The 26,148-nt window shown below is 43.0% G+C and overlaps 2 non-coding genes across 2 annotated transcripts; one reads left to right on the plus strand and one right to left on the minus strand.

Moving 5' to 3' along the window:
• Positions 1-10,320: 10,320 nt before the first annotated feature.
• trnat-agu (transfer RNA threonine (anticodon AGU)) lies at positions 10,321-10,393 on the minus strand. The gene has a single exon. It is a non-coding gene; the product is annotated as a tRNA-Thr (tRNA).
• A 14,865-nt stretch (positions 10,394-25,258) lies between these two features.
• Positions 25,259-25,331, plus strand: trnaf-gaa (transfer RNA phenylalanine (anticodon GAA)). The gene has a single exon. It is a non-coding gene; the product is annotated as a tRNA-Phe (tRNA).
• Positions 25,332-26,148: the final 817 nt, after the last annotated feature.

Below are 26,148 nucleotides of genomic sequence, written 5' to 3' on the forward strand. Positions count from 1 at the left end.
AGCAAGCTGCTGTCCTGAAAAGGCACTTTTCACCACCTTCCACCCAACTGCTCTCATTGAACAATGAAGCAACAAATGCTTCCTGAGGCATGCCCCAAAAGTGTGAGAAGCATGTCAGGGACTCCATGTGAGGAGATTGGGTTGTTTTAGTGGCAAAACCCTTGAAGCTTACCACCTGGTATTCATGCAAATGGGAGTCAGAATACACTCCCCCAGAATAAAAGTCCACTTCTGGGCAGTCGCCACTTGAAAATAAACAAACAACCAATGGAAACTCAGGCATGGTTCCAGAGAGCAACGAGCAGGCCAGGAAGGGCAGGTTGGGGGGCTTGCAGTTGTTAGTTGGACAAACCATTATGTACAGCAGGGGGATTAGTGGACGTCCTTTCTGCAACAGCTCAATAAGATCCTTGGGAAGATGATCAAGAAGGGGCTGCAATATATTATAAAAGACATTATTGTTACCTTTTAAAGTAGCACTGACTTTGTCCATAGGAAAAACTTTCAATGTTTCTCTGTACCATTGTGTAACTGAGGGGGCTTCTCCTGAATCCACTGGAACAGAATACATCCCCAAGTCGTTTTCCCATAGTTCCCTGGTTCTGTCAGCATTAACAGACTTAAAGATTAATGTTCCATAAAAAAGAGAAATGAATTTCTTATCGTTAGAGGCAGTTACATTAAAATTAAGAAGAAAGCTTTCAATAGGTCTGAAAGGTTGATCAGTTGGGAATGTAAGATATCATTTAACAAAATGCCTCACTTGGAGAAAACCAAAAAAGTGGTAATTTGGTATTTTGTACTTATTCTGAATTTGTTTGAATGAAATGAAATTACCATTTTCAAATAAATCAGAAACAAATATTAGTTCCTTGGAATACCAATCATTGAAAATATTCATTCTTCTGCCTGGAGAGAAAACCTTATTTTTAATTTGAGGTTGTAATGCTGATGAAAAATCTCTCCGGCCAGTGTGTTTCATGATATCATGCCAGATCCTAAGTGTGCTAACCATAATAGAGTTGTTCTTTTACCTCTGCAGGGAGTTCACTGATGTTGGACAAAATGAGGCTGAAAAGGGAAAAAGGAGTGCAACACCATGCAGGGGTAGGTTTCTTGATAACGTTGCAATTTAGGGCTAAAGAGCAGGTTTGAAGACACTCTTAAGCAACGGACATTGTCTCTGTACATGGTTTTCCTGAACTCAGTCATAAGAAGGTCTCTTAAAAGCAACTTTGCTCAGAGCACCTTTGCAATACATGTCCTGGATATAGGCATTCGTAGTTGCTAAAGGCATTTGTACTGTAGTTGCAAAATCCAGTCAATGAGGTCACATGGCATTCATTTTTAACCAAAAACCAATGAAATATAAAGTGTTAAAATATGTTAATATTGTATCATCATTAAGCATTACAGGTATAGTGTGGCAGTTAATAATTGAAACTATTTTAGATTTTTGGACAATAACATTTATTCCAAGCATGTTTTTAAAATTAAATTGATAAATGTTCATGCAAAAGAATGAAGAAATAATAAGCTAAATAATTAAATAAATAAATGTTTTCCCTGTGCCCACTCATTTCATCATTACCCAGTCATGCAGTCGTGATTATTTCAACTGTTATGCCAAGTTGGCAATGTTCGCGCATATATATATATATATATATATATATATATATATATATATATATATATATATATATATATATATATATATATATATATACACACACACACACACACACACACAGGTGCAGAAATGTGTTTCGTTTATGGCACTAAATTAGATAATCACTTGCCTAATTGAGTTAGATGTGATTAAAATGTGGCGATATCAATGTGACATCAAAATATCATATGTAATTCCATAGCATATTGAAATATATTCATAATGTTTTGTGTATATTTATTTCTTTAATAATTAACTCAAATTACTTGCAATGTACAAGAAAAATTTAACACCAGCAGCAGATTTAACACCATTTTCCGCCCACTGATTGTAAGAGCTCCTCAGAAGCGTATGTGAATTCTGTTTCTGGATGCGAGAAGATGCTCTTTGTTGTGAAAGAGTGGTCCAGGTCCATTGTAAATTAAAAGCGAACTAAACTACTACTTTGACTAAGACGTTGTTCAGGAAAACCACCTTAGTTTAACGATGGATCTTAAGAGGCAGCTAAAGACACTCTTAGCCTTAAGAGGCTTTCGGGACACCTACCCCTGAACATTTCACATTGAGATGAGATCAGGAAACAATTTATCATATAATTGCAAATATCCAGCCCTTTTTGATAAATTAATTAAATAAAATGAACATTTTCTATTTCTCTATTAGTATAAATTATAATTAATTATAATTATTCAAAAATCCATTACATTTTCATTACAAACATGAGGTTAAGTGGTAAAAGGTGCCTTTTGTTGTTACAACTCATTTTGGAGCGAATGAACTTGTTCTAATGATACTACCTAATTCCTTCCTCCTAAAAACATGCAGCAAATAACGTTGGCAATAGTAGGTTAGAGTGGCTCCTATGCAGGAAGACACTGGAGAAATCCAGAAATCCAGAACAAAAAGATGCACAAAATCTCAAATTAGACTACTTTTAAGTTTCAAAGGAAATTTCATCAAGGTCTAAAATAACGCTCAGATTTTCTCAACTTTAACGCCTCTTGTTGATCTCAAGCAGAGAAATCTGAGAGCTCTCTCTATGAACTCAATCCATTCTCATCCCAGCCTCATTCATTCGTCTCATGCTGAGCTCAGAGAGAGCAAATAAAGAGCTCTCTGCAAGCACTCACTGAATTCTCATCTAAACCTAATGTTGTTGGGGTTTTTCTCTCAGCCCTTCATGCATATCTTGAGATCATGTTGACTTTATTATTATGCACAATTAATTTTAATGATTAAATATGTTACATATGCATCCTCTGGCCATGATGAGGGCGAGGATAATTTGTTTCATACCGTATTAGGTACAGTAGGTGAGCTACATTTCACACAATGCCACTGGTTAAAAACAGCTTCTGTTCAAACACAGGGCAGCAAACGGGAGAGTAGAGCCGACAGCAGTGCACAGCTTTCTCCTCATCCTGCACTGCGACGACCTCATGCCATCTCTCCTGCATGTCTAACATTGTGTTTGTATAAGAGGTCAATTCAGCCTCCTTAGATCCACACTACACACAGATTAACCTCTCTCTCTCTCTCTCTCTCTCTCTCTCTCCCTTATAAGGGAGATCATTACCCACTTGGCACTGTGGATAACAGTGAAATAATCAAGACTGCATGATTGGGGGGTAACAGTGAAATGAGCGAGCACAGAGAACACATTTACCTCATTATTTAGCTTATTATTTGCTCAATATTTCGTGTGAACATTTGTTCATTTAAGTAAAAACACACTTGGAATAAAAGAAATGCCTCAAAATGTAAAATAGTTTCATTAATTCGCTACCACATTACATATGAAATGCTTCCTGATGGTACTATATATTATTTTAAACACTTATTAGATTTTGGTTAAAAATGAACACCATATGAGTTTATTGACTGCATTTAACAACTACTAATATTTATATCAGGAATATGCTGTAAAAATGCTCTTCATCTCTGTAGACCCCTTCTTATAAATGAGTTCAGGAAAACCACATACAGAGACACTGTTTGTTGCTTAAGAGAATCTTTCAACTCTCTCTTTAGCTCTAAAGGGCAACATTATGAGGAAACCCACCCCAGATTAGTGACACTGTACTGGAGGTGCAGAAAGCTGGTATAGGGTAAGGCGGCCTGGGCCAATCTCTTACACCTTTATACGGTAGCTTTGTTAGCCATTGCACGCAGGCAGAGAAATGTCTGACCAACATAGAGAAAACCAGGAAATGGGGAAAAGGTAAGCTGAGCAAAGAAAGAAAAACAGATTTTTTTTCTTTATTTTTTTAACAAGGTCATAATTCCTAGAACTATAAGAATACCATTTTGATGCATGAAACAGAAGAAACAAGCCCCTATTTAACTACCTGGTCTAAAAAAATCAATTTGATATATCATCATCATCATTCAGAACACCTATCAAACACTCAATTAATACATATTAACAAAAGCTTTCTTCATTTTTTTATTAAAAAAAAACATTCCTGAAGGTATGACAATAATCAAGTTGTTTTCTGATGGTTTCGGTCCCATGCATGCCTGCCACCATACAGTGTTATAGTAATTACCAGTTATGCACACCACCTAGTGGCCAGTGTTAGTAATTACCAGTCATACACACCGCCTAGTGGCCAGTGTTATAGTAATTACCAGTCATACATACTGCCTAGTGGCCAGTAGCCTGGGCCCGCCCATCCTAAGTGTGACGCAACACGAGGGCCTGTTGCGAGCTTAGTCTGGCAAGGCAAGCTATCTCCAGCTCTTCCAAGCTCCCGAAAAATCGGGAGCCAATCAACTTTGAGCATCTCCAATGGCCCTGGGTAGAGGCGTGTTCAAGGCAGTGACGTAGTAGAACTTTGACAGGAAGCCATAGATTGTTTACAGAATCTATGCCGGAAGCGCTTCATTCACTAGAAACATTACGAACATGGAGCAGCGGCAAGCCTTTGACACAGCGGTAGATGCTGTATTGAAAGCATTCAACGGGAAGTTCTCATTGAAAACGGAGCAAAGAGCAGCCCTGGAGGTATTTATCTTCTACCTGTTACTCAAGCAGTTTCCGTCGCGTCACATATGTCAGAGGAAAGAGTGATGTGATTGGTTTAAGCTTCGTCACAGCCTTTTCTGGCTTTGACCAGTAGCAAACTGAGGCATTTCAGGGAGGCGGGTCAACCACGCCTTTGGGAAACGGTTGGGCTTAATATCTTTGCCAGACCAAATGCTTGCAGAGCTTTGAAGTCGTGTTAGCCAGACTAAGTGGCCAGTGCTATAGTAATTACCAGTCATACACACTGCCTAGTGGACAGTGTTAGACTAATTGCCCATCATACACACCACTTAGTGGCTAGTGTTATAATAGTAATTGCCAGTCATCAGGGGCGGTCTTAACATAGAGGCATAGGTAGGCGGCCGCTTGGGGCCCCTCACCAGCGGTCGTAGTAGGGGGGCCCCCAACCAACCTCAAAAAAAAAAGAAAAAGCCCCTTATCATGATTCATGAACACTTCAAAAGTATGGTACATTTTACTAATATTCCTAAGAAATACGTTGAAGTAGTAGTTAAAATGTCCAGTTCATGGTTATCTGTCCCTACACATACACCCCATACTTTCACAATGAAATGGACTAGTCCATAATGCTGCGCAGTGCGAAAGGTAAACACATAGTGACCGGAGTCTGAACAATGCGAAAATGAAAAGGAGTTACTCAAGCGGATCAAAAAAAAAAAAGAAAAAAGCCAAAAGACGCTGAGAAATATGTGACAATGCTGCCTAAGTTGGGAAACTTTTTTACAACTACTGTTAGCAATAGAGACCGCGACAACAACGTCAACGTTATTCAGAATGCTGAACATGATGCCGGTGCAGCAGCAGCTAGCTGCTGTGAAGTGGCACTAGCTGAGGAGGATAACATCAAGCAAGACACGTTGTTGCCACCTTCCATCACCGACAGTGTCAACGTTGACACAAATTAGGTGGAAGAGTTATCCAGTGATGGCCATTTTGACACCGATGATGATGACCATATTGTTAGTTGGTGACAATTTATTATTATTATTATTATTTTACATTTTCCTACATCTGGCTGTGCACCATGTACGTGTGAAGACCTGTGAGAAGACATCAACAAGTAGGACTCTGTGATGTGGAGAACAATCTCTCTTTTCTCTCTCATAGACTCTCTCATTCATTCACTCACCCTCTCTGTCTTACACACACAGAACAGTCTCTCTCTCACACACTGTCTCATTCTCTCTCACTCACTCACTGACACATACATTCACATGGATATGGAGTTGCTTAGAGCCAAATGCCACCTCATCTCTCCTCAGTTCACACTTCTTACCTCCCTTCACTCACTCACACACTCACTCACCCACCCACTCTCTCTCTCTCTCTCTCACACACACACACACACACACACACACACACACTCACACAAACACTCACACACACACACACTCACACAAACACTCACTCACACACACTCTCACACACACACACACACACACACACACACACACACACACACACACACACACACACACACAAACACTAACTCACTCACTCACTCACACACACACACTCTCACACATACACACACACACACAAACACTCACTCACACACACACACACACACACACACACACACACACACACACACACACACACACACACACACTAACTCACTCACTTACAGACACACACACTCACACATACACACACACAAACACTAACTCACTCACTCACACACACACACACACACACACACACACACACACACACACACACACACACAAACACTAACTCACTCACTCACTCACTCACACACACACACTCACACATACACACACACAAACACTAACTCACTCACTCACACTCACTCACTCACTCACTCACTCACTCACACATACACACACACAAACACTAACTCACTCACACACACACACTCACTCACTCTCACACACTCTTAATTTGAGGGGCAGCAAGCCGGAGCACGCTCCAGAACCTCGGACGTTGGCTCCGGCAGCTATTTACACTGGATCCGGTGTAAATAGCTGCCGGATCATAATTACAGTAAACTAGTAAATACAGTAAAGGAAAAACTTGAGACTGAACGGTTTTAACAGTCATCCAAATGACTGAACGTAAACATTGCTACAGTAACATACTAGCTACTATGTTGTTGACATTAGCTAGTGCTAACAGCTAGCTGCTAGTACACTGCTACAACACAGACACCGACCCTAATAATACAGTTCTTGGTCATTGCCTGGTAACAGCAAATTTATAACGGGCCATGTCTCAACAGACTAAAAAGTTATTTCAATGACATTTACAGATTTTGCCTACTGCTTGCACACCATTTGCAAAACTCGGCTCATAGAGTCAAAACTCTACACACAAGCCAATTATACTCAACACTTGGAAATAAACCCTTCACATTTATGCCATAATGACACTCTGCTATCAAAACCTAAACTATACAAAAAAAACCTAACAATCCTTTGTCGAAATGTAACTCTGATGACAAAACACACAAACTTGCACCAAATGATAAGACAGTTCAGCTCAACTGTAACACACTAGTCTACTTTACATAAAACAATCCACTCTTTCAGTTTCTGTGTTTTATTCAGCTCCACAAAGCAGATAAGGCACATAACAACCCCAAAACAGAAATATTCAATGATGTAGACTCGATAAGCCTTCAGTACATAAACTACTGTAAAACAAAGTAAAAATAAAAACCAAATGAAACAATAGTAGGCCCACTACACAGAAGCACTTCAAAAAACAAAACAACAACAACAACAACAACAACAACTTTACAAAAGCACTTCAAAAAAACAATTATGGGGCCTGCATTTTACAGTACATAAATAAAACAATTATGGCGCCTGTCTTCTGTTTGGGTCTGGCCACATGACCTCATCTACATTGCGGGCAATATCCTCCCTTGCCAAGCATCGGGGGAAGTAGGCTCTGGAGTGCCTTATCCATGCCTGTATTGCCTGGACGTCAATGTCTCCGCAGGCCTGGTTCATTGCCTGAAGAAGAGGCACACGGGCATGTGGCTGATGGTCATACACACGCCATCTCCAGGCAGAGAAAAACTCTTCTATTAGGTTTAGAAATGGCGAGTAAGGGGGCAAGTACATTACATCAAATAGGTTGTGGTTGTCGAACCAGTCACGGACCAGAGCAGCCCGGTGGAAGCTTACATTATCCCAGATAACAACAAACCTGGGCTGGTCTGGTCTGTCCTGCACAACAGTGAAATTAAGTGCATCTAAGAATGCAATGATGTTTTGGGCGTTGTATGCACCTATTTTATAGTGGTGGTGAAGTAACCCCCTAAGACTTATGGCAGCACACAATGTGATGTTTCCACCACGCTGCCCAGGGCCGTGCACAATTGCCCTTTGCCCAATGATATTGCGCCCTCGATGTCTGTTCTTTGACAGGTTGAACCCGGCCTCATCAATGAAAATAAATTCATGTATTTGGTCAGCTCCATCCATGTCCAGGACTCTCTATAAGAATAGATACATACATACATAATTACGTAATACAGTCATACATAATACTAATTTTACGTAATTACAGTATGAATAGCATATACTCAAAGTGCACAACTACACTACAACATGTGTGGAACCATCCCACCCCACCCAACAGTCCACCACTTTATGAATATACCTACTGCACAGCTCCAATTTCTGCTGTCAGTGGACTGACCCCAATTCTGTATTACTGTACATTATACTGTAACTGTAAAAGACAACAATACATACCTGAACATATGTACGGCGAAGTTCCTTAACCCGGTCCTCATTTCTTTCAAATGGGACTCGGTACAGCTGCTTCATCGTGACACTGTGCTTCTCCAAGATCCGGCGAAGAGTTGATATGCTGACCTGATTGACATTTTGAAATGTCCCTTGGTCAGCCAGGATTTCAGCTCTGAGCTGGTGGAGACGGATAGCATTGTTGGCTATTGACATCTCCTGTTGAAGGCTGAAGATGCGTCGACGCCCACCCCATTTGGTCTTCTGGCCATTCTATAGAAATATGCAGACAAGTTTCATGGATTGGATTACTCCTTTTCACTGTATATTCCTCGTACTGTGTAATTCTGCACTGCACTGTACTTACTGTAACCTTACTTACTGTAACTGTATTGTACTGTACCGTACAACTGTAACATGTTACAAGAATACCACCTTTGCTCAAAAAGGAGAATCATCCACAGTGCAGTACAGTAGCTTACGTATATGTGATGTGGCTGTGTGGTACAGTATTACAGTACAATTCTACACAATACATTACTGTAGATGCTATTTGAGAAGAGAATCAAACACATACCTGTTTTCCAGCCGGAATGTCCTTATGACGGAGGCCACCGTGAAGCGGCTGAGGTTTGGGTGGACTCTAAGTCCAGCTTCCCTCATTGTCAAACCATGGTTTACCACATGGTCCACCAATGTTGCCCTAATGTTATCCGATATTACATTGCGTTGACCTCTTACTACACGTCCTCCTCTAAGTTGTCCTCGTCCTCGTCCTCCTCCTCCTCTCACTCTAACTCTGCCTCGGGCTCTCCCTCCATCCATGCTTGCAAAGTTCTCCAAAAGGCTTAAACTGGGGCTTTTTTGTTGCTGACTTATTGGTGTTCAATTTTGAAGGTATGGGTTTTCAGGTGTGAACCAATGTTTAACCAATCATCCAATGTGTTTTATGTTTTGGATATATGTGTTTTCCAAATGGTATGATGAGACATAATTTTTTAACGGAGTGTCTTATGAATGAAAAAGTGTGCAGTGAACATTTGCAAGTGTGTTGTATAAGGGACAAAGTGTGTTGCTGAATTGCTACAACAGTGTTAGGCAGAACTTTGTTTAAGGTATGGCACATTTTGTTTACAGTATAGCAACAAGAACTTCAAGTTATGCTACTTTGGTTTAAGCACTGGGCTTTAGTGTCTAAGCAACAGGCAAAAACTGTAATAACATTTTGTTTATCCTGAGGGCTGAAAGTAAATGAAAATGTGAACAAACCTTAGCTGTAATAAGATGGCGACCACCGGCTCCAGGGACGACCCACTGATGTAGGCATGTTACCCAGCCTGACACAAAATATTTGTAGGCATCCAAACTCTTATATGCTTTCAGATCAATACCTGTGTATGGCGATGGGTTTTTAACGACATAAGTATACAGATCATGTGGGCCGAAGTCAGGTAAAGACGAGGGCTTCGTGTACTTCCGTACGTCAGTGAACAATCCTGGTGGAAGCAGGTAAACGTCATTCTCTAAGCCTGCTAACCTCAATTTTTGCAAATACCTCTCCCTCTGCTCGCCCTGTAAATGCTCTACGTCACTGGATAGTGAAGGTGTTTTCTGCATATCGCTCCTTTTTCTTTTATGTTTTTTGTTTGTCGCCTTCCTCACATTCAAACCGATTCGAACCGAAGTCCACTACATGTCCAAAATGGCGGTCGCGTTCACGAAGGTCACGTGACTGAAAAGAGTCTATATGAGGCCCTTCTGACCAGCAGAAAGTGGTCTTCAGGTGATGAGAAATCATGAGCAGCACTTTCTGATGTCAATGTTCCCAATATCCCCTCTTTCATCCAAGATCATCCTTCCACCTTCAAAGCATTCCTTGCAGGCCCCAGTGAGAACTGAACTCACAACCCCTGGTTTACTAGACCAGTGCTCTCACCACTAAGCTATGGAGCCTTACCACTTTCACAGCTGCTGAAACTTGGGGCCACAGCAGAACCTTGAAGCCCCTGCACTGGGGTTATGACTGTGAAAGAGTTTTCAAAATTTCTACTTTCCTGATGTTGCATTTGGTGAACTTTTACTCATATATTACTTTTTTGAAGTTATTTTTATTGGGTCATTCAAAAACCTCCCGCACCCAACATCACCTCTCTTTTGATAAATACATGTATATTAAAGAAATAAATCATGATTATAAAATAAATTCATTGAAAGATGTGTAAAGTACTTTTATATAACAATAAATTGCTTAACAATTGTTGTAATAATAATTATAATTGTTAATTAAGTATTAATAATTGTTAATTAATACTTAATTAACAATTATAATTATTATTACAACAATTGTTAAGCAATTTATTGTTATATAAAAGTACTTTACACATCTTTCAATGAATTTATTTTATAATCATAATTACTATTTGCCTCACAAAAAAAGGATACACATTTTAAATAATGCAGTGTGTCAATGTACTGTACATTCTGGCTACTTTCTCAAGTATTTTTCAAATTTTTACATAAAAAATAGATTTTGACTTAGTTTCTAAGAGCAATGTTTGTTTCTGGAGCATATATCCAAAACTATTCATGATACGGATTTGAAACTTGGTACACATATTAACAAGGTGATGTAGATGTGCCTTTTCATACTAAGAAATTTGAGAAATTTAAATTTTTCATGTTTCCATGGAAACAATTTCAGACTGTCTCTCAGGTTAGTCTGAGGTTTTGTTTCCAGAGCAGAACTTGAAAACTATGAGTGGTAGGGTCTTGAAAGTTAGTATATGCCTATCTCTGAGTAGTTTGCCATGATTGTATTGTGGTTAGTACTCTGTGTTGTGGCCACAGAATCCCTGGTTTGAATCTGGGTCATGGCAAGGGGAAAAAAAAAAGCTACCTGAGTAGGCATAATTTTGGGTGGCATGGTGGTTAGCATGGTTGCCTCACAGCAAGAAGGTTCTAGGTTTGCAGCCAGAGGGGGCCTTTCTGTATGGAGTTTGCATGCTCTCCCTGTGTCTGGGTGCTCTGGTTTCCCCCACAGTTCAAAGACATGCAATTAGGTTAATATGGGATGGCCTTGAGCAAGGCACCTAACTCCAAACTGCTCCCCGGGCGCTGTTAGCATGGCTGCCCACTGCTCTAGGTATGTGCGCGTGTGGGTTCACTGCTTCAGATGGGTTAAATGCAGAAAGGAAATTTCACAAGTGTGTGATGAATAAAGTTGTGCTTTCTTTCTTTTCTTTCTGTGTTGATTAAGTAATGTATATGTGCCTTTTGATACTAAGAAATGTGAGAAATTTTAATTTTTAGCTCACCTGGACCAAAGGTCTGGTGGGCTTATGCCATGGGCTGCTGAGGTCAGTATAAAGAGGTAGGGTTGGTTTCCTGCAGCAGAATTTGAAAAATGTGACAAATAATATCTTGAAACTTGGTATATAGTTGGTATATAGGGTGAGGGATATAGATGACTCTGTCTTCTTTTGTTTTTAACTTGTAATTTTCTCAACCTCATGCTTTTTCCATGTACATCTCATGGAGTTCTTGTCCCGAGTTTCCTAGTGCTATGTAACCAGGAACTTACAAATATTTACAGCATTATAAGAATCCTTTAGAGCTTTAATTGAAGTATTTTTGTTGGTGTCAAAGGCTCGATGATAGAGACTTAGGTGTAACATGTTTTGAAGAAACTTCTCCTTCCTCAGCAGCCAGAACTCACAAGCACCACTTCTCTCAGGTCCCAATATTTTTAGATCAGAACCTGAGACGTGATCTTTCTCCCTTCAGGTCTGTCAAAGACCCCAGTGAGGATTGAAGGAGGAAATAAGAAACACAAATAAATAAAACACCCAGTTTCTTTCTCTCTCTCTATGCAACCTTCACGCGATCCAGCAAACTTCACACACAAAATGCGTCACACCTCTTAAGGCCTAATGGCTTGGTGGCATCTTTCATAATATTACAAAGAACAGCAGCTGGTTTGTTCCTCACCTCAGTGAAATAACAGGCTTCATTTTTACAAATTCAATAAATCAATCACATTGTAATAATAATAACTTGTCATACTAAATTATTTGTCATGATTTATACTTATTTACAGCAATTTCAGATCAGGCCAAATCTCCTAATGCAGCAAAACCACTGATAAAACAAATATAACATGAAATTTAAACATTTAATAATGTATTAATTAGATTATATTTTTACAGATTAGAATGATTGATTTTTCATAATTCCATGAATTCTGCTGACAGTCTGAGTTGAAGACAGGTTCCCCATGTGAGGCTGAATGTAAAGCCAGGATGCTTCAGTAAGAATCAACAATCTGTCAGTAACAATGGTGACACTGTCATGTGGTGCTGTGGGCTGTAGCTTCATGAACCTTTATGATGTGAACATATCATAGTACAGAAAGAATACTTTCACTCAGCTGAGACCATTCATCATGTTCACTGTCATATTCATGTGTCTGTGGCCATGGGCGCCACCAGGGGGGGAAAGGTTAGAACAATTCTAGGGGCCCAGCACTGCCATGGGGCCCTTTAAGGGGCTGATAATATGCTTTTAATTATTTTAATAAGCCTTTTGAAATAATAACAATGCCATGGGCGTCGCCACCATTGAATGTGAAGGGGACATGTCCCCCTCACATTTCATAATTCTTCGTTTGGACCCCCCCCCCCCCCCCCCCCCCCACACACACACACACATTTAACATAAAATATGAGTTCACCCAGCGCCATTTCTATTGCTTCGTGAAAGAATCCATTCCACTTGATCGATAAGAGAATACACAGCCCACTGAAAATCCACTCCGGGTTTTCCGGGCGTTCCCTACAACAGCTCACCGCGCGCGAGTGAAGTGAATCTCAGCGCGAGCACAGAAATGTTGGTGCAGCTGCTGGAAAGTGGAGGAGGTGACGTCAGCCCCATTGCAACCTCACAATGTCTAGCTTTTGCTAAAACCTTATTCTTTTGTTATATGCCCTCAAAATTAACCCTAGGACATCTCATCTCATTATCTCTAGCCGCTTTATCCTTCTACAGGGTCGCAGGCAAGCTGGAGCCTATCCCAGCTGACTATGGGCAAAAGGCGGGGTATACCCTGGACAAGTCGCCAGGTCATCACAGGGCTGACACATAGACACAGACAACCATTCACACTCACATTCACACCTACGGTCAATTTAGAGTCACCAGTTAACCTAACCTGCATGTCTTTGGACTGTGGGGGAAACCAGAGCACCCGGAGGAAACCCACGCGGACACGGGGAGAACATGCAAACTCCGCACAGAAAGGCCCTCGCCGGCCCCAGGGCTCGAACGCAGGACCTTCTTGCTGTGAGGCGACAGCGCTAACCACTACACCACCGTGCCGCCCACCCTAGGACATGTTAAATTAATATTCAACTAAACAGTGAAATAAGCTTAGCCTAATGGGGTATTCTTGGTTGATGATGAATTGTTTGCAGTATTTGCTCCTCCCCAGACACAATGGACATGAGGAAATTCTTTACAAAGAAGCGGAAAGTCAGTCAAAATTTCCCCACAGGACAGGGTTTTTTGTCCCAATGGAAATGTTAGTGCAGTTAGCTGGCTAGTCAATGTTAGGAGATGTATCAGCTAGCTTAACGTTAGCTATCATTTAATTCAAACCCAGTAGGCCTGCCTTACTGTAATGCCAAGAATGAGGTCAAGTCTGCTCTGATGATATTTATTGATTCCTTGTTTTGTCTGGTCTTTGGCAGTTTTCTGGAAAGTAAGATGGGAAATCAGTGTATGGGGAAGGAATAGTAGAAAGGAAAGCGATGGAGAGAGATGGATGTTATTCCAGGTGGATTGTGAAGGAAAGGGGGATAAAAGTTATGAAGTGGTAGAAATTGTGGTGGCACCAATATAAGGAGTTATATCTATAAATCTATTTGTTATACTAATCTGTAAATGCTACTGTAGTACCACCATTGCATGTAGGTTGACAAAACTGCACTTGTTCATTGTGTGAAGTTATCTTTTATGTGTCATTGCTTGACCCAGTGTAATTTTGTGTTATGAAGACTGCATGATGCCATGCCATTTTTGTTATGAGTATCGCTAAATCGGAAAAAAGTAAAATGCACCCATTAAAGTCACTGTTGGTGGTGAACAAAATTGCACCTGTTCATTGTGTGAAGTTATTTTTTATGTGTCACTGTTGCTTGACACAGTGTGATTTTGTGTTATGAAGTTTGCATGATGCCATGTCATGCCTGGTCATTGTGTGAAATTATGAATATTCTTATTTTTAAACATACAGTTGAGTGTCACTATTGCTTGGCCCAGTGGCATGTTGTGTTACATCTAAAACTAAATAGAAAACACAAAATAAAAAGTAAAATGCACCCATAAAGTCATTGTTGGTGATAAATTGTGTCACATTCATCTCATTATCTTAGGCGTAGCGGTGGGTTTAAAAACACGCTGATGAATATGTGGACTAGTTGAATGAGGACTTATTGTTGAGTCTCTAAAATAGTCATTGAATTAAGTGACTTTTGTAGGTAAAATTAGGTGTTTAACAACCAGTTAAAATACACCAGAATGCAGGAAATGGCATCTAATTAATTAAAAATTTTCTGGCGGAGGAACCCCCGCCAGTGTGTCCCCCCCACATTAAAAATGCTTCTGACGCCCCTGAACAATGCAATATTCCATCTGCTAAAATGAGCTAATTGAACAAGGTTGTCTATTTCTTGAGTTTTTCAACATATTGTCATTTAACCCTCCCCCTTTTGCGAAATGGTACGGTCCAGTTCTGGTAGAAGCGCGGTGCGTTAAATCTGTGTGCTGATCAGTGCAACGCTACTTGCTGCTGTGTCGCGGTGCAGCAGCCAGCCAGCCAGCAGTGGAGTGCGTACAGTCTATGATCGCTAAATATGAAGAGTGGCTGTCAAAAACGTAAAGAAAGGCAGCTGAAAGCTGAGAGGGACCGGAGAGGCAGGCAACTGGTCACTCAGTTTTTCCCAAAGAAAGGTAGCTATTGCTCACATGTATGTTCAAAATATTAGCGAATGGTAAATGAACAGTATGAACATGGTTGGATTAGCCTATCAAGAGAGCACTTTTACAGTTTGTACAGTGACATTTTTTCCATTTTAATAACTGAACTGACTTGTGTGATAAACAAGATGAAATATTACGTTATGCTGGTGCTAATAACCAGTTTCATAACTAATGGGGTGCCCTAAATATGCACAGATTCAGCCTCAGGGGGACCTCCGCCCTACCAAACCACTGAACCCCCCTTTGGAGAAGGAGGTAAGCAGCAATACAACCCATAAATGCTTTAGGATTGAAGTTTTTAATGAGCGAGCGCCATATACAGTTTGCTAGATTAAAGTGTTGCTAATAACGGTCCATGGAGGGGCAACCAATAGTCTAACTCTGCTTACGCTCAAATTTCTGTCTAGACACACTTTGCTTTGAACATATTCCCTTTTTGCAGAACAGTACACACAGCTTTCTACCTAACACACAACAGTCCATGGGATTTCCATAGGTATTTTGATGCTGGGTAGAAAACTTTTTCTATGATTTATTAGCAGTCACATCACACATTTCACTACCAATTGTCCTAGCACAAGAAGGCATGTGGCAAAATCTTGAATTTTCATTTGTGATTGTAAATGCACCAGAATTAGTCACTGACCAGTTTTCATCTAGTCCCTGGTAGGTTAAAACATAAAATGTAATAACAAAGTCACAAACTCAAGGTCCATGGGCTATCAAAAGTCAAATAATGACAATATTGCAATTGTGACGAGGGTGGGCAAAGTTGGGGGGCCCAAAATTCTAATCTTTCATGGGGCCCAAAATTTCTGGCGGCGCCCCTGTCTGTGGCTTTCACTCGGTGAGTTAACTTTGAGTTTTCATGATTGCAGAAATATTAAGTGTTGAATTAGTGATTTATTTGTCTGTGAGGTGGGAAGAAAAATGAGAATGTGCATGCTCTCTTCTCCATGACTGGTGACTCCATGGCAGCTTCAATAAAGCCACTTTTCACACATACAATTGTAGATGAAGGCAGTGATGTTACTCTGTCCTGCAGCTACAAATCAAGTGATACAGGAAACTACCTGCAATGGTACAGACAAAATCTAAACTGGAGTTCCTTCTTTTTATATCCCAAAGTGGACATAAAAGTGACTCAATCCCACCACATCTCTCTGCTGAAGTGGATGAAAAGGATAAAAAAGTGGATCTGCTCATCTCCTCTGCTGCTGTGTCAGACTCTGCACTATACTACTGTGCTCTGCAGCCCACAGTGACAGGAAATCCAACTGCACTGTACAAAAACTTTCACACAGTTATATTATACTGAAGGCTGATCAACGGCGAAGGTTACACAATTCCGGATGATATAATACCAATGATATAATCAGTTAAAAATAAATAAATGGATGGTTTGAGAGGTCAATAAAAATATACACTAGGGTTATAACTTTTTGAACTTTTTTTCCAAAATCAAAGTCCTGCATCATGATTGGATGAACTTTTTGATATAATTGAAGAAACCAAACTCCATTTTCAACACTCTTTTAAAAAAGTCCCCCCGAAACAAAAAAGTATTAAATACACATTACAGCCAATGATATGAAATCCGAAACCATGCTAAGTTATCACAAGGGCCATTACAAGTCAATTTGACTGAAAATGGATCAATGATATGTTGTACTGCCATCATAATATACTGGAGTTTCAGTTTCTATTCTTGCTTTCACTTTATAAGCCATGTAAATTTGGGGAAATCTGTCTCGTTTAGTAGTGATATATTGTAGCTGTGGCAGTGGGGGCGTGGTCAAGCACCGGTCTGTGACAGGAGGGCGGAGTCAGGGAAGGTAAGTGGCAGAATCACTACACCTGATGGCAATTAACCTGTGTTTGTGTGTCTCCCCAGTGACCGAGCCCTATTTAAGGAGAGAGAGCGAGAGCAGAGGGAGCTCTCTCCACAACCAGATGACTGGAATGTGTGTGCGTGCGTGTGTGGCTGAGAGAGAAAGATATTTCCACTGAAAAGTGAAAATAAAAGAGTTTTGCGAACTCAGTCTCTGTCCTGCTGTCCTCTGTGCTCCACCCACACCTAGTGAACCTTACAGTGGTGCTGAAACCCGGGATTCAGAGTGGAGCACCAGCCGATCAGCCCCATGGAGTCCTCCCCGTTCGCCGACCTGGTCCATGCCCTCGCCACGGCCCAGCAAAGCCAGCACCAGACGCTCGTCACCCTCCGCAAGGAACAGGAGCGCCGCTTCGAAGCCCTGGTGCTGGCCCAGCAGGAAGACCGCGAGGCGTTCCGGCACCTCCTCACGTCGGTGGGGTCCACCAGCGCTCCGGCCAAGGGGCCCGTCTCCCCTCACCGTTACCAAGATGGGTCCGCAGGACGACCCTGAGGCTTTCATCACGCTATTCGAACAAGTCGCAGAAGCCTCGGGGTGGCCGATGGAGCAGTGCGTGGCGCCCCTTCTCCCCCTCCTAACGGGAGAGGCGCAGCTGGCTGCGCTACAGCTCCCTGCTGACCGCCGGCTGGCCTACGTGGACCTCTGCCGGGCTGTCCTCCAGCGTGTGGGGCACACGCCAGAGCAACAGCGCCAGCACTTCCGCGCTTTGCGCTTGGAGGAAGTTGGCCGGCCGTTCGCGTTTGGCCAGCAGCTCCGGGACGCCTGCTGGCGGTGGTTGAGGGCCGACAACCGCAACGCCGAGGGGATCATCGACCAGGTGGTGCTGGAACAATTCGTCGCTCACTTACCAGCAGGAACCGCGGAGTGGGTCCGGTGCCACCGCCCGGCGTCGCTGGATCAGGCAGTCGAGCTGGCGGAGGATCATTTGGCAGCTGTTCTGGCGGCAGGACAGCAGACAGCGTCTTCTCTTCTCTCCTCTTCTCTCTCCCCCTTCTTCTGTGTCTCGTCCTCGCCCCATTCCCCCACCGCGGAGACGGGGGCCGGCTCCACCCCAGCCGACCCGCCGCACCCGCGGTGCCCTCCCGTTTCTCCCTTCTGTGTCTGTCTCTCCCCCACCTGAGGTGAGTGAGCCCCAGAACACCGGTGCAGAGGGAAAGCCCGGGCCGGTTTGCTGGTGCTGCGGGGAGCCGGGCCATCTTCAACAGCAGTGCACGGCAATGGAAGTGGGCTCGGTGATTCGGATCCCCGACGCGCCAGAGGCCGCCCTCGATCGGGCCAGAGCATATCGCATACCAGTGAGTGTCCAAGGGGCTACATATCAGGCGTTGGTGGATTCTGGTTGTAATCAGACCTCAATTCGCCAAAGCCTGGTTCAAAACGAGACATTGGGGGGAGCACAGGGGGTGAAGGTGTTGTGTGTGCACGGGGATGTTCACAGCTACCCTTTGGTGTCGGTCCACATTTTTTTCAGAGGGGAAAAAGCCATAGTGAAGGCGGCGGTTAATCCTCGCCTTACCCACTCTTTAATTTTGGGGACTGATTGGCCGGGATTTCGGGATTTAATGACACATTTAGTAAAGAGTGGGTCCTGCCATTTGACAGGGGGAGGTCCCGGTGTCACTTTGGCGGGAGCAGCTGTCACAGAGCCGTCTACGTCATCTCCGCATCAGAGTGAGGAGCCGCCGGCTCCTCCTCTCTCTATTGGGGAATCCCTCGCAGATTTCCCATTAGAACAGTCGCGAGACGAGACTCTGTGGCATGCGTTTGGCCAAGTGAGAGTAATCGATGGTCAAATGCTCCCGCCAAATGCCACCATGTCCTTCCCCTACTTCGCAATTATGAAGGATAGGTTATACCGAGTGACGCAGGACACTCAAACTAAAGAGCGAGTCATGCAGCTTTTAATTGCGAAGAGCTGCCGGGAATTGGTATTCCAGGCGGCTCACTTTAATCCCATGGCTGGACACTTAGGGCAGGATAAAACACTAGCCCGAATAATGGCCCGGTTCTATTGGCCGGGGATTCGCGGAGATGTCCGTAGGTGGTGTACAGCATGCCGCGAATGCCAGTTAGTAAATCCAGCGGCCATTCCAAAAGTGCCTTTGTGCCCTCTACCGTTAATCGAGACCCCATTCGAAAGAATTGGGATGGATCTCGTCGGCCCATTAGATCGGTCAACACGAGGGTACTGCTTTATATTAGTTCTGGTGGACTATGCAACGCGATACCCAGAAGCAGTGCCTCTTCGCAATATCTCAGCATGCAGTATTGCGGAGGCGCTCTTCCGCATTATCTCCTGAGTTGGAATCCCGAAAGAGATTCTGACTGACCAAGGCACCTCGTTTATGTCACGTACACTGAACGAACTGTATGGGTTATTGGGTATTAAGCCGATCCGCACCAGCGTGTATCACCCACAAACAGACGGTTTAGTTGAACAGTTCAACCGCACCCTCAAGAACATAATTAAAAAATTCGTAAGTGAGGACGCACGTAATTGGGATAAATGGCTCGAACCCTTGCTCTTTGCAGTGCGAGAGGTCCCCCAAGCCTCCACGGGGTTCTCCCTGTTCGAATTGTTATACGGGCGTAAGCCGCGCGGCATTCTAGACGTGCTGCCGGAAAATTGGGAGGAGGGACCTTCACCAAGTAAAAACGAAATCTAATACGTTATTGACCTGCACACAAAACTCCACACGCTCACGCACCTAACTCAGGAGAATTTGCGGCAGGCCCAAGAACGACAAGCCCGCCTGTACGACAAGGGTACGTGCCTTAGGGAGTTCGCACCAGGAGCGAAAGTGCTCATACTGTTGCCCACATTGAGCTCCAAATTAGTCGCCAAGTGGCAAGGACCCTTTGAGGTCACGCGGCAAGTCGGGGACGTTGACTATGAGGTGAGGTTAACGGATAGGGGCGGGGCGCTACAGATTTACCACCTCAACCTACTCAAACTCTGGAACAAGGAGGTCCCTGTGGCGTTGGTGTCGGTGGTTCCGGAGAAGGTGGACCTGGGGCCAGAGGTGCAAAAGGGAACATTGGCATCGCGTACCTCTCCGGTCCCCTGTGGAGACCACTTCTCCCCGACCCAACTCACGGAGGTTGCCCAGTTGCAGACCGAGTTTTCGGACGTGTTCTCGCCCCTGCCCGGCCGCACTGACCTCATAGAGCACCACATTGAGACGCCCCTGGGGGTGGTAGTGCATAGCCACCCTTACAGGTTACCTGAGCACAAGAAAAAAGTGGTTCGGGAAGAACTCGAGGCCATGCTCGAAATGGGCATCGTCGAGGAGTCCCACAGTGACTGGAGCAGCCCGGTGGTCTTGGTACCCAAGGCCGACGGGTTGGTCCGGTTCTGTGTGGACTATAGAAAAGTCAACGCGGTGTCTAAATTTGATGCGTACCCAATGCCTCGTATTGATGAGTTGCTCGATCGGCTAGGCACGGCTTGTTTTTACTCGACGCTGGATTTAACAAAGGGTTATTGGCAGATCCCCTTGACTCCATTATCCCGGGAAAAAATGGTCTTTTCCACACCGTTCGGCTTGCACCAATTCGTCACACTTCCGTTTGGGCTCTGTGGGGTGCCTGCTACGTTTCAGCGGCTGATGGACAGGGTCCTCCGACCCCACACCACCTATGCAGCCGCATACCTCGACGATATCATGATTTATAGTAATGACTGGCAGCAGCACTTACAACACCTGAGGGCCGTCCTTAAGTCGCTGAGGCGAGCGGGTCTCACAGCCAACCCAAAGAAGTGTGTGATTGGGCGGGTGGAAGTACGGTATCTGGGCTTCCACGTGGGCAATGGGCAGGTGCGTCCACAAATTAACAAGACAGCAGCAATTGCAGCCTGCCGGAGGCCCAAGACCAAAAAGGGGGTGAGACAGTTCCTGGGGCTGGCTGGCTACTACCGTAGGTTTATACCTAATTATTCGGACATCACCAGCCCACTGACTGATCTCACTAAAAAGGGGGCACCACATCCGGTCCAGTGGACGGAGCAATGCCAGCGGGCTTTCTCTGAGGTAAAGGCTGTACTGTGTGGGGGGGGCCACTATTACACTCCCCTGACTTTTCTCTCCCTTTTATGTTGCAGACCGATGCGTCGGACAGAGGGCTGGGGGCGGCTTTGTCCCAGGAGGTGGAGGGGGAGGACCGCCCCGTCCTGTACATTAGCAGGAAGCTGTCAGTGCATGAGGGGCGCTACAGCACTATCGAGAAAGAGTGTCTGGCGATTAAGTGGGCGGTCCTCGCCCTCCGCTACTACCTGCTGGGGCGCCCTTTCACCCTCTGTTCGGACCATGCACCCCTCCAGTGGCTCCACCGCATGAAGGATGCCAACGTGCGGATCACCCGTTGGTATCTGGCACTCCAACCCTTCAATTTTAAGGTGGTCCACAGGCCGGGGCGCAGATGGTCGTGGCGGACTTCCTCTCCCGTCAAGGGGGGGGGAGTCGGCTGCAGGCCGGATGGCCGCCCGGCCTGAGTCGGGCGGTGGGGGTATGTGGCAGTGGGGGCGTGGTCAAGCGCCGGTCTGTGACAGGAGGGCGGAGTCAGGGAAGGTAAGTGGCAGAATCACTACACCTGACGGCAATTAACCTGTGTTTGTGTGTCTTCCCAGTGACTGCGCCCTATTTAAGGAGAGAGAGCGAGAGCAGAGGGAGCTCTCTCCACAACCAGATGACTGGAATGTGTGTGCGTGCGTGTGTGGCTGAGAGAGAAAGATATTTCCACTGAAAAGTGAAAATAAAAGAGCTTTGCGAACTCAGTCTCTGTCCTGCCGTCCTCTGTGCTCCACCCACACCTAGTGAAGCTTACAGTAGCCTACAGCTTTCCCAGAATCCTGGAGTTTCAGTTTTCACTGTATAAGCCATGTAGAGTTGGGGAAATCTGTTTTGTTCAACTAGTGATATGTTGTAGGCCTAAAGCCATCCCAGAGTTCTGGAGTTTCAGTTTCTGTTCTCACTTTCATACATGCACTACCATGTCGAATTGGTGAAGTTTGTGTTGTTCAAGCTGTTCCATAGTGAATGGTTGGCTCAGAATGTCACACAGAAAGAGTTACAGCGAAGTTGAGAGGAACAAGAAGATTTGAAAAAAGAATGTGATTGACTTCAAGAAATCCACGATGGTGAGAGGGCCTATCCCATTAGTGCAAACCCCATTAATGGACAGAACAAGAATGCCACTAAAGAGAGACATAATTGGCTGCTTTAAACACATGGCACCAGACATCAAAGGCCGGAAAGATAGACTGAAGAAAATTTCCAAGGAGGTGAAGCTTTTGTGGACTGAACAACTGAACTTTCCAATAATCTCTGATCAAGCAGTAAGTGCAAAGTTGGAGAAAGTGGTGCAAGTGTTTGATGAATGCACCAGACGGGGAGATTATGGATGTTTAGATGATGTATTTGATGTCACAAAGTTGGATGGGGAATTGCTGAATGCTGAGGACAAAGAACTGTACAAGGTACAACAGGTGAGTAGGGGACAATTGGGCTACTCCACTAGAAAATGCGCTGACATTAAAACGATACATCCATCCAAAAGACTGAAAGCCAGCACACCTGCTAGCATGTCAGCTCCTTCATTTGACGCTGTGCAGGAGACTGCAGGTATTATTCTGGTTGTTGGTAGGCTTTATAAAAACTTCATTTTGAGTCCGGGGGGACTTTTTTCAAAAATATGACCAAATGAAGGTCAATTCCTTTCATTACTAGCAAAAGTTCATCAAAATATGATACAGGGTATAGAGGTTGTAAAAAAGTTATAACCCTAATATACACTCACTTGCCAGTGTAATCGGAACTTGTTCTTGATTTGACGATTCCTGTTCTTGGCTGCAGGAGTGGAACCCAATGTGGTCTTCTGCTGTTGATTGCTGAGCTGCTTTTCTGCTCACCGTGGTTGTAAAGAGTTGCTATGAGTTGCTATATCCTTGCTAAAAGCACTAAACAAGTTTTCAATAAATTCATATACATCCCACTTTCTAAAGTCAAGATCCTGCAGAGTCTGAATTTTACAATGATATTTGTGTGTTAGCTTTTTGTAATCCACAGTGCTTTTACACAGTGAGGTGTGTTTTAGTGAAATGAAGTCATTATTGAGAATTTCTGATATATATTGGCCTGGTGGATACACAAGTACAAATAGGAACAGCTATTACACATAATATAAAATTATACCTTTTATATATTTCCTTAAAAATGAGAAAATTGTCATGCTTGTGTGCAATTTACTTTCAATGTTTCCTCTTTTTATAATAAACTGTTTATTTGTGAATTATTCTTAAATGCTTCAATATGTCTCAAGGCTTGTAAAAATACTTCTGCGAACAAAGACTAAACAATGGGAGAAAAATCTTTCAGCAACATTGGTAACAGCCGAACATTGGCACCAGTTACCAGTTCTGTTCATACGAACTTTCATTTCTGAGAGGATCCATAAGCAAAACTCTTCTTTAACATAATGAGAGCATGAAAACTGATTGCATCATTGTCTTGATTCTTGGATTTTAAGTCATCCTTTTAATGTACTACTTATATTTAATGAAAGTTTTTCAATGAAAAAATACTGTTTCACAAAAATGTTCAGTGATTCCTTGATGACTTCTGTTGAACGCGAGTTTGGATATTTGGGGTTTATATGCTTTTTTTCAGGGTTTTTTTTCATAATCTTTTTTTTATTATACCAACACAAAAGCTATACACTACAACAAAACAAAGACAAGAGACAAAGACAACAGTGCACAAACAATGAACACAAGATGTGCAATGAACCAAATGAATAGGTAGATTTTCAAAAGTACAAATTAAATCCTTAAGTGATTTATACAGTATCAGTGATTTGTATCAGGTTTTTTTTCTATTACAATTTTCTACACTGCAGAACAATACTGGAGACACCAAAACTTTGAAAAAAACATATGGAACACACACAGAACTATGTGACATACAGTACAAAAAAGTTAAAAAAAAATTCCCACAGGAGTGACAGACTGCAGAAGAAACAAGGGGAAACAAAAATTAGAACAACAGGGACAATAGAAAGAAAAGAGCAATGACAAAACCTACACAACACCTACACAACAATCGCAATACAAAAGAACAGTAAAAGATTGTGCAAAAACCCCATCATCCCACCAGCCACCAGCAAAGCAGGCAGGGGCCCGATACAGACACAGCAACCACCGATGGGCCACATCACCGCCTCCAGGACCCCAGACAGACCAAACACAGGGCAGCAAACGGGAGAGTAGAGCCGACACCAGTGTGCAGCTTTGTCCTCGAACTGCACTGCAACGACCTCATGCCATCTCTCCTGCACATCTAACATTGTGTGTGTGAGAGAGAGAGACAAAGATTTTGATCATATAATCAAAATCTCCCTATTCTTTATTCAGTTTTTTATTTCACAATCTATTTTATACACTACACACAGATCAAAACCTCTCTCTCTCTGTGTGTGTGTGTGTGTGTGTGTGTGCACTTATAAGGGAGATCATTATCCACTTGACACTGTGGATAACAGTTGAAATAATCAAGACTGCATGATTGGGGGGTAACAGTGAAATGAGCGAGCACAGAGAACACATTTACCTCATTATTTAGCTTATTATTTGCTCATTCTTTCATGTGAACATTTGTTCATTTAATTAAAAACATGCTTGGAATAAAACAAATTGCCAACAACATAAAAGAGTTTCATTAATCAATTAGCACATTAGATATGTAATGCTTCCAGATGATACTATCTATTATTTTAAACACTTTATATTTCATTAGATTTTGGTTCAAAAGGAACACCATGTGACCTTACCGACTGGATTTAGCAACTACCATTGTTTATATCGGCAATGTGACTGCTCAGCTGGTGGCATGCTCTTGCTGAAATAGCTCAGTAGGGAGAGCGTTAGACTGAAGATCTAAAGGTCCCTGGTTTAATCCTGGGTTTTGGCACTGAGGAGCATGGTGTGTGTTCATCTAAACCTTTAACCAAGTTCTTCTTTGATTTTTTGCCAGGTCGCTGTCAGTATATGCCAGTAATTTGGTGGTGAAAGCAATCTGACCTCTGTTCCATGATGTAATAGTTAGCACTGTGGACTTTGATTCCAGTGATCTGAGTTCAAATCTCTGTAGAGCTTTTGTTTGCAGATTGTCTCAACTACAGGGTCCTTTTGGTCAAGCAAGCTGTCATGTCCCAAACCCTTTGTTTCCGTTAAAGTGCTAGTCTTACGAAAATTACATTACCACTGGAAATTATACCTTATAATACTAGACATGTTAAATAGTTTACTGTCTAAATTGTATTTTAATATGAGACTGGGAACACGTTCTGTTTAGTTGGTAAAGTTTGGCTCTTTGAGTCTGCCATTACACGAACGCGTTCCTGGTAAGTTACTGTTCATTCAAAGAAGTGAAGTCATATGCAAAATGCTTGAAAGTTCGTGGCATTTCTGGCTTCGTCTGCTTTGCAAAGTGTAGCACATTTTAAACTTTTTTTTAAATTCCGCAACAAAACTAAAACCAAAGCATGCCTCCTAAGGGGTGTGTCCTTCAAGGCTGTTCAAGTGTAGCCAATGAAAAAAGTAGAGTTTTGATCCATTGTAGCCCAAAGTCAGCAGGACACTTGCATAATGAATGGGTTTGATTTGTACCAACAAAGAGAGGTAACTTCAAGCCGACAGGATGGTTTGGTGTCTGCTCCATACATTTTGCAAAAGATAAATTTGTGAGGCAGATTCACATAGAAGGATTTGATTGATGTCTGGTACGC

The sequence above is a fragment of the Neoarius graeffei genome, chromosome 18 (assembly GCF_027579695.1).
Source record: "Neoarius graeffei isolate fNeoGra1 chromosome 18, fNeoGra1.pri, whole genome shotgun sequence".
NCBI lineage: Eukaryota > Metazoa > Chordata > Actinopteri > Siluriformes > Ariidae > Neoarius > Neoarius graeffei.